Source organism: Ruditapes philippinarum, unplaced genomic scaffold (assembly GCF_026571515.1).
Source record: "Ruditapes philippinarum isolate M1 unplaced genomic scaffold, ASM2657151v2 ctg2091_1_1_1_1, whole genome shotgun sequence".
NCBI lineage: Eukaryota > Metazoa > Mollusca > Bivalvia > Venerida > Veneridae > Ruditapes > Ruditapes philippinarum.
The window spans coordinates 220,388-231,132 of record NW_026857143.1 but is presented as its reverse complement, the minus strand read 5'-3'; the positions used below and the strand labels follow the sequence as shown (position 1 = coordinate 231,132).

At 32.2% G+C, this 10,745-nt stretch overlaps 1 long non-coding RNA gene across 1 annotated transcript; it reads left to right on the top strand.

Moving 5' to 3' along the window:
* Positions 1-9,161: 9,161 nt before the first annotated feature.
* Positions 9,162-10,474, top strand: LOC132748928 (uncharacterized). Its single transcript, XR_009628335.1, has 2 exons — positions 9,162-10,028; positions 10,190-10,474. It is a non-coding gene; the product is annotated as an uncharacterized LOC132748928 (long non-coding RNA).
* Positions 10,475-10,745: the final 271 nt, after the last annotated feature.

Sequence of the window (10,745 nt, the reverse complement as noted above, 5' to 3'; positions counted from 1 at the left end):
ATGAAACCATTTCTCATCTGTGGGGTAGTTTAAAAATTTGTACTGGCTTAATAGGCAACAGTGTGGAATGGTACTGAAGTGGTACAAGTAAAATCTGTTGCAGTAATAAAACTAAATGAGCTGCGTCAGGACAAAACCAACATAATGTACGTTTGCGACCAGCATGGATCCAGACCAGCCTGTGCGCATCCGTGCAGTCTGATCAGGATCTATGCTGTTCGCTGTCAGTTTCTCTACTTGTAATAGAGTTGGTAAGTGAACAGCATGGATCCTGATCAGCCTGCGCGTATGCATGCTGGTCGCAAACGCACAATGTTGGTTTTGTTGTGACGCGGCTCAAATAAAGTAAGCCAGTGTGGGTTCCTATGACTTTAAATATATTATATAGAATTTTGAAATAAAAGAAATGAGAAAGTAAAAGTTCTATACAGCAGTGTATTAAAAAAATATTCTCAATCTTTTCTAATTAAAAGTCATATGTTGAACTTGACATTGATCATAAACTTCACCCTTAACCTGCTGAACTTATATTTGGAATGGTCTATGATTTCGAAATTATCCAAATACTGCAACATCATTATTTTGGTGGGGCACTAATTTTTGTGGTTTTCGTGGATAGATCAGTCCATGAATTGTGTCTGCTGTAAGATTATTTTGCATCACATTATTCACATTTTACCTTTAACAGTTGTAACCCATGTCCTTTGTGACAAAACCACAAAAAAATCATGTCCACCAAATTAAGTGATTTCAAAGTACAAACAAGAAGGATCTTTAAAAAGAAACTCAGACAAAATAAAACTGCTTTTACTTGCATGGTGTCTTTCGGTATGCACATGTTTTTCTGGGATGTCAAATATCCGAGAAATTTAACAAGAAACTGTGTTTCCAATTCAAACTCCTGTAGATTATTTTATAATTTGGACGTATATGCGTTTCAGATAGATCCTTTAGATTATTATACACATTTTAGAATCGCCAATGAGATTCCCGGATTTCAGTTTGCAATTTTAAAATGACTAATGAAAATCTTTGTAATATTCAATTCCTTCCGAAGTGAAAGCGATCTCAGATGGACTTCGCCTGAAAAAATAGCTACAACTGGTTGTTACATTTTGCTTTCTGGGAGGTCAAATTGTTAATGAGATAAAAAGCTTTGAGATGTAACAAGAGGCAGTGAATATATAGTTCATTGTTCTAACGAGAGCCAGTCAACTGGGGAATAATTTTATGTCATTAATTTATTTGCTTGACTTTCCATCACTTCTCATTAGAAATCTATCAAATATTATTCTTGTTCTTGAAATAATCCTGTTCCGGATAATTGCAATACAAAATGTCATATCCTGTCTGCCGTGATTTAAGCAAGGTTTACCCCAGATTCAGGATGGATTGATATATATTAAAGGTTTTTTTTTAGATCACTGGACTTTATGAAACATTTGATATAGGTCTGAACTAATAGAACTTAATGTGCAAAATTTCAAAGCATTTGCTCAATCTGGTTCTATGACAAATAATATAAAGACACTAAGTGAGAGCATTGGATTTTCAATTTAGAGGTTGCTCCGGTCAATCCTTTGACAAGGTGAAATTTTTCTGTGACAATTGATCACAGACATTGAGTCTGAGCCTGGCACCACTGAATCATGGTTACATGTAAGTTATCCATGAAAACCAGTTTAAGGTGGACTGACCACAGAAATGACCAAACATTTTGTTGAATTTGGTGTAAAACCAGATAAACAAACAAAAGAATCTAAAAGCTCTGTAATATTATGATAAAACAACCCATCTAACTAATTTGTAGGATATACCATGAAATTCTGACACAATATATTCATAAAGGTCTCTTGTGTAGTTACTTAAAAAACCAACATCAAGAAATAAAGGATAATGTTAGTTGTTATTCAGTCATTATTTTATGTATCGTAACCGAATTTCTTCAAATTACAGATGTAAGTCTGTAATTTTTTGTTGGTACGAATGAAATATTTGTAGTTTTTAGAAAATATATATGTAATATATATATTTTACAGATTGATATGCATTTTATTGTAATAAAACATAGATTGCAGTATTTTTAGGCAGGGCAAGATTTAATTTTCTGCGGTAATCTCCGGGGAAATGATAGCTTTAGTATTATTTAAGTATTAGGTCTGTGTGATTGAGATACATTCTATGTCTGGATATTACAACAGAAGGTATATAAACAGACAGATTTCTGCATATTATTTTGTTAGGTGATGGTGCAATTGCAGCTTTTATTGATATTCCATCATAAAGTAGACAACTATCTTAAGCTGCTTTTCTTACATTAAGCTTTCATTTATTGACCTACCTTGAATGTGTTATTATACAACTTTCTAATGGACTTTCGCCATAATATAAATAAGAAAAGGGTTTGCTATGGGTGCAAGGTTTGGGGAATTGTTTGAAGTCATGTAGTTACTGAAGCTGGAGGGCAAGAGAAGTATGTGTCTTCTTTTTGTCGTAAAGTTACCTGTTTACACTTCCTTAAGCAGCAATGGATATGAAACTTACGTTACACTGTTTACTCAGGGGTGAGCCTTTTAAAAGGCCATCAAGACTTGTTTTTTCATTTTTGTCAGTTTTTTCTCACCTGCAGATATTATGCTGAACTTAATTTAATTATTTACTTAATTATATATTGTCAGCACTGGATCAAACTTGCTAAATCACCTTTATAATTAATGGTAAGGAGTTATGGCCCTTGGTCAAAGAAGAAAAATCTTTATTCATGATAAATGGATTGGCTGGCCTCCTGATGGCAACTGATTATATGAAACATCATTAAAATTATTCAAATTTTGGCAGAATTATTGATTCAGACAATAAATCTAACTGTGGTTTTGTTATTCTAACTTATTCCAATCATTCTTGTAAATGAAACATAAACACTGGAATATATTCTTAACTTTTCCCCCATCTCTCAGGGTTGTGAAAACCATTTATAAACATTAATTTCCCATTAAATAAGTTGCAAAAAGCATTCAATTTGTTATCTTGCAACTCTAAACAGAAGTGCAAGAAACCCATTAAAGGTTGCTTATTCAGTATTTAATATAGAGTTGATAAAGCTGCTGTTTATGGGATATATATATATATATATTCCTCCAGGAAATATCTATATATCACAACCATTACTTAGGCACTTAGAATGATTACTTAACTTAAATATTTTAAATAAAAAAGTGCATTTTGACAACACTAAGAATAATCTAATTAGTTTTTCCGTCTTTATAATTATAATATTTTTAAGAATCTAAGAGAAATTTTGTATCTTTTGCAAAAATAATGTCTTGTATGTCTTATATTGAATAATAATCCATTTATTCATTTGGTATAATATGTCTTTATGAAAATTTTTATAGCTTCATGTATTTTGTTAAAATAACTCAGCTGTCAGAAAAAAGAATAAAATTTTTCTTGCTTTTGATTATTTGGATCAAAAAAGTATCTTTTGGGTTGACTTAAGGATCGAAACTGACATGCTACAATGTTTTTAATGGTGATACCATCGTTTATTAGCATTTATTTCATGCTTTCCAGTGTTTTATTGTAATATATCAGATGATTATATTCTGATAAACCACTAGTGAAATTTATAAAATATAATTTTCACAGTAGCAGGACTATATCTGAATGCTGATGAATAGAAAATCATACCGAAATGGAATAACAGGCAGAAATAAATGCTGTCATGCGTAAATTTTGCTTCTTTAGGAAAAGAAAGTCGATGTCACCATACATCATATTAAAAATGTAACAAAATTTGACAAAATTTAACAGAACTATATTTCAAAATTAATGATGTGACGTCATGATGTGATGACGTCACAAAGGAGAATGCGCGACGTTACGCGGCAAAATCAGTAAAAAATACTTAAAATCACTTAAAAAGCATGAAATAAAATATATGGTAAATGCCACCAATATCATGCTTTAACATCTGCAGAATCACCCACATACATTTAAAGCCATTAAGTCTACAGTGATTTTATTAATTGGTGCATATTATCCTCTCTGTTAGTATATACATTGTACTGGCATGCAGAGTTTTTATGCAAGAATAAGTTTTAAAAGTTACAACTTTGTTACTTATAGAAAACTTGATTACAGAATAATTCTGTTAGGATACAGCATCCTTTTGTAGAGCAATCACCTCTGTAGAACAACTAACTTGGTAGAACAACTAACTCGATCTGTAGAACAACTAACTCTGTAGAGCAACTAACTCTGTAGAGCAACAGTTTCAGGTTTTCCCACAGTAAGACTTCACTATAGATTTAACCTTTTTAGAGAAAGAACCTCAGCAACAACCAAGCTATTTGCCTCTCAAAGTGTGCTGCTCTGTGGAGGTGTTACTGTAAATACTAATTTGTCTCAGTCTAAGCAACTTCCTTTCTCTTCTAGCCTTGTCAATAACTTTGGCATTTTCTTGAAATGTTCATCACTCAAAAGGTGCCAGACAATATACTTGTATTAATATATCCTTTCACCTCACTGATATCTGTTGCGTCAATTTTTGTTGAGTAAGTTTATAGCAGCAATATTGGTGAATTGATTGAATCATGTTCAGACAGAATTTTATTCCATTTTTGTATCCCAATTAAGATTTTATATTTGTATTTGTTTAATTATTATGGGTAGTACTTTCTTTTTGTATTTTGTTAATTGTTTGACGTTCCTTCATCTTGTTGATACAGTTTCTTTCTAATGTTATCCTTGGTTACTTTAAGCTGCCCTGGCAATATTAGACCATGGCCTTATGATATTATTCTTGGTTGATGATATTTAAACATGGTCTGATGATATTTGACCATAGTCTAATAATATTTAACCATGGTCTTGCCTTGGTTAACATAATCAACCATGGTATTAGACCATGGTCTTATCATATTGTTGTTGGTTGATGATATTTGATCATGTTCTGATGATATTTGACTATAGTCTAATGATCTTCCACAATGATTATGTTGATATTTGACCATAGGCAGATTGATATTTTAAACCATGGTCTGTTGATGTTTAATCATGGTATTTTGATAATTTGTCCATGGCCTGATGATATTTGATGAAATGTTATATTTAATGTCTTTAAACAGATTATGACAATGTATGACATTTGTCTATTATAGTATTTAGGCTTTTGCTCTGAAATCTTAACTTTTCTGTACTTATAGATAAAAGCCACAAAACATTTTCCGAAGAATAAATAAAAAAAACTTAATATACCCACATTTCAAAACTGTTTGTTATGTCAATTTCATTCAATACATAGTCTAGAGTTATATAATTATATGCCAGGCATATAAGATTTCAAAGGTTATTGAGGAAACATATGGCCACTCCGCCCTTTATCAACAGCAAGACAGTGTTCAATTTCAAAGACATATTTAAAGGACCATAATCTCTTATGGTAGCAGCTGTATTTAAACTTTCACAAGGTAGAAAATAATTAATCATAAAGATGGAGGATGATTTATCATAAAAGCTGCACAGATTTATAGTTAAAGCAAAATACATGTATAGAAATTATTTAAAAGCTTAAGGCTTCTTTGGCATTGGCATGGGTTCATAGCAAAGCCTCAAGGTAGCCTCAAGGTTTTCGTATGCCAGCCATTTTGAATTAACCTGGGAACGAAAGCATAATAATAATGGGCTTGTGTTCAGTATACTGAAGTATGCAGTTTTGGTTGCAATAAGAAAATTATAAATTTTTGTTTTTTGCACAAGAAAAATCGTTTGGTACAAACAAAAAACATTTCAGACACAACTGACACTGTGGCAGACACACTTATTTTATGATATCCAAATCAGTTTATAAGTTAAGAGACAGTTTCTGACTGGAGCCGGTTTCAGATTTGCTCCTAAATCTTAAAGTCTTGAAAAAAAAAGGTCCACAACTCTTCTCATGAAAGCTTGTAGCTTTGATAACAAATGTCCGCCTTTTTCAGTTATTAAGGCTGACAGTAACTGGCAATGGTTGGTGTCTGGGCTCATCTCTAGAGTAACTAATTATTACATTATCATTCACAAATGTGTCAGAAATAAGACAGATTCCTTCAGAATTCTGCCAAATACTTTAGTGAAACAATTACAACATTACGTGACAATGAAGGCTTATTGACAAGGAAATATATATCTATTTATTTCCAGAATAATTACGTTTGTACATTTTTTTTAGATGAATGCTTTTTTGCATTGACAAGATTTTTCTTTAGCTAGTAATGTTCACATCAAAAAACAATATTAGAGCCTCATAAAAAAAATAATATTAGAGTCTCATAAAAATAATATTAGAGCCTCATAAAAATAATATTAGAGCCTCAGTTGTTATTAGATGTTCATTTTCACTAAGTGTTCCTTCTGCCAGACTTCTGTCATCTTTTTTAGCTCGACTATTCGATAAGAATAAGTAGAGCTATTGTAGTCACCGAGCGTCGGCGTCTGCGTCGGCGTCGGCGTAACCACTTATGTTAAAGTTTTTGTAATAGTTCAAATATTTCCGAAGTCCATTGACATATGGCTTTGAAACTTTGCACACTTGTTCACCATCATGACCCCAACCTGTAGACAGGAGGAGGTAACTCTATCAAGCATTTTGACAGAATTATGCCCCTTTTTCGACTTAGAATTTACGTTAAAGTTTTTGTAATAGTTCAAATATTTTCAAAGTCCATAGACATATGGCTTTGAAACTTTGCACACTTGTTCACCATCATGACCCCAACCTGTAGACAGGAGGAGGTAACTCTATCAAGCATTTTGACAGAATTATGCCCCTTTTTCGACTTAGAATTTACGTTAAAGTTTTTGTAATACTTCAAATATTTTCAAAGTCCATTGACATATGGCTTTGAAACTTTGCACACTTGTTCACCATCATGACCCCAACCTGTAGACAGGAGGAGGTAACTCTATCAAGCATTTTGACAGAATTATGCCCCTTTTCGACTTAGAATTTACGTTAAAGTTTTTGTAATAGTTCAAATATTTTCAAAGTCCATTGACATATGGCTTTGAAACTTTGCACACTTGTTCACCATCATGAACCCAACCTGTAAACAGGAGGAGGTAACTGTATCAAGCATTTTTTTTTACTATCAAGCACTAAGAATAGTCGAGCGTTGCTGTCCTACCGACAGCTCTTGTTTATGGACCTCTACTCTTTCCCTTGATTTCAGATCTATTGTGTTAACAAGGTCAAGGTCACAGAAGTTTCAAATAGATTTTCTGATATTTTCTCATAGTAAAGCAATGTTTTCAGGTTTTTCTTAAAGTGACATTTAAGGGGAGCATCAATCAGTGTTGATTATTTTCTTATTAAAAATGCTGTATTTATAAACTGCCAATTTCATCATTTGCAGAACTCCTTTATGGACCCAACAGAGATATGTCCACTAACCGAAAGCTGTAGCACAAGTCATTTTTGGTTTTAAGAGAAATATCTTAAGATCAAGGAATTTTATATTTTGGACAACAAACTGTATGAGGATATTGCACTCTGTTATAAATGTTGATTTGGTCATCAAGCCTCTTCTTAACTTGTTTTGTAGAGGAAATGTAAAGTCACTTAAGAATAATATATAATTCTATACATCTTTGATAAGAAACTAGCAATTTTAGAACTAAAATGTTTACTTTGCATTTGTTTTTCCTATGTGTGGTTCAATGTATTATCAAGGTTGCATTTATTTTCTGTGTGTATAGTTCAATGTATTATCAAGATTTTTATTTGAACTTTATGATCTCAATGGGCTTAATTGTGATAATTTTGCAGGCTTAGGGATTGATATTTCTAATATCATTAACATAGGTAAGATAGGTTTTGAAGACAAACTTCCAGTTACAGCTTTTGGCATTGAACTGCAAGATTGCTTTTATTAAGGTTATACATACTGTATTCATGACAAGATCACTCCATCTTGAAATAAAATATCAAGAATAAAGGTAAGTCTTAGACAAAAAATTTATCAGTTTTGGTATCAATATTTAAGACAACCCTTTCAAAAAGAAATTTTTTTTTAGATGTTTCAAGCATGTTAAAGGATATGTCATAACAAATTAACTGTGTAAATTGTAAGGAATAAACTGAAGTTTAACTTTATACTTATGAGGTATAAAACAATAATGACATTATATAGCAGTCATATTTATCAGAAATATGTTTTCAATGCAATCAAAATGATATTTATAACATTGGTTTGATTTCTGATTATTTTGAGAGAAATTGTTGCATTTCATCAGAAGTCTCCAATAGGGATTTACTTATTAATTTGTAGTGAAAGACAATTCATACTATTGGCTCCTGTATTGAAATGTTTGTTATTTGAAATAATATGGTTTTAAGTTGTATCTCAAATAGATCTTCTCTAGGAATTTTTCCTGAGAAATTGTAAATAGTAATGTACCATAAATTTTCTTATAAATGCCCCTGAGTTTAAAATTAACATCACTCTTCCCTGCAGTGTGTTTATTATAAGTTTTATGTTATGGCCAATAATCATTTTAATTGAATATATGAAGTAAAATCTTTGAAAAAATTAAAACAAAATAGTTTAAGAAAGTATAAAAAAACAAGCATTCAAAACAAGAGGAAAAAAAACAAAAACAAATGAAACAACAATAAAAGGGGGCGTATTTACCTTGTTGTTCCTACATTTCTTAAATTTCAGAACAAGCCTACTACTTTGTTCTTTGTTTACTCTAATCTGTAGTTCAATGCAGTTTACTTGTGTGCTGTTGATTTTCACTAATTCTTCCTGTTTTTTTCAATGAATTATCTTGTTTGTTGATCATAAAACACAATCATATCTTAATTAAGTATTCTGTTATATTTAATTATTTTTGATATTTTATTGTCTTTTAAGAGCGGAAACATTTCTCTGGTTGCCAGTGAAAAAAGGAAAACGGGCGTTTATGCTAAGTATGAAAGATTCCTTTGTAAAGATCCATCATAAAATGAAATAATTATGATATTCTGTAAATTTGTTTATTTTCAGGTAAGAATTCAATTGCGCAGTTTCCTGGTGGTATGTTATTCGTTATTGCTAACAGGAAAATTAATCTTGCTTTTTCTTTTACCTACAAAGGAAAGATTTATTAATGTTATTGTAATCAAAAGTCTACCCTTTATTATCCCCCGCCGATGGAATCGGGAGGGGGATATAGTTTTGGCGTTGTCCTTCCGTCCGTCCGTCCGTCCATCCGTCCGTCCGAATTTCGTTTCCGGAGTAGTTCTCTGCAACTAATGGCTGGAAGTCAACGAAACTTTATGGGAATGTTGATCAGCATGTGAAGTTGTGCACCTGGGTATTTTCGTCTGGATATTTTTAGTATTTTTAGAGTTATTGCCCTTGACTTAGTAAAACGTCCGAATTTCGTTTCCGAGTAGTTCTCTGCAACTAATGGCTGGAATTCAACGAAACTTTATGGGAATGTTGATCAGCATGTGAAGTTGTGCACCTGGGTATTTTCGTCTGGATATTTTTAGTATTTTTAGAGTTATTGCCCTTGACTTAGTAAAAACGTCCGAATTTCGTTTCCGGAGTAGTTCTCTGCAACTAATGGCTGGAATTCAACGAAACTTTATGGAATGTTCATCAGCATGTGAAGTTGTGCACCTGGGTATTTTCTTCTGGATATTTTTAGTATTTTTAGAGTTATTGCCCTTGACTTAGTAAAATTTTGTAATTTTCAACTTGTGTCGCATGTAACTCAAAAAGTATTTGACTAGAGTCATGAAACTTTACAGGAATTTTGATCAGTATGTGTAGTTGTGTACCTGGGTATTTTCATCTGGATATTTTTAGCATTTTTAGAGTTATTGCCTTGACTTAGTAAAATTTTGTAATTTTCAACTTGTGTCGCATGTAACTCAAAAAGTGTTTGACCTAGAGTCATGAAACTTTACAGGAATGTTGATCAGTATGTGTAGTTGTGCACCTGGGTATTTTCGTCCGGATATTTTTACTATTTTTAGAGTTATTGCCCTTGACTTAGTAAAATTTGCAATTTTCAACTTGTGTCACATGTAACTCAAAAGTATTTGACCTAAAGTCATGATTCTTTACAGGAATGTTGATCAGCATGTGTAGTTGTGCACCTGGGTATTTTCGTCTGGATTTATTTAGTATTTTTAGAGTTATTGCCCTTGACTTAGAAAAATGTTTGCAATTTTCAACATGTGTCGCATGTAACTCAAAAAGGATTTGACATAGAGTCATTTAACCTTATTGGAAAGTTGCTCAGCATATTTAGTTTGTTCCTGGGGTTTCGCTTGTGGATTTATCCAGTATTTGTAGAGTTATTTCCCTTGACTTAGTAAAAACTGTTTCATTATGTTGTTATTTGATCCTTGAGTGCTTGAGTTAGAATCAACCAACTTTACAGGAATAATGATCAACATCACTAAATTACGAATAATGAAGTCTGGAGATTAAGATGTTTTTACATCTAGGTGAGCTATTGTGATCCCCCACCGTCCGTCGTCATGCGTCGTCAGCAATTTCTTTAAACAACATCTCCTCAGAAACAAATGACTGCACAGCAACCAAACTTTACAGGACCCCTGCCAAAGTTGATCAAATGGTTCTGGTCTGTTGCATAGCCTTATGTCTTCAGTTGTTGTGTTAATAATAACCAGTACTCGGCGGGGGATATAAATTCAACGAATTTGCTTGTTGTACTTGTTATTGCATATATTGCCTAAACATATA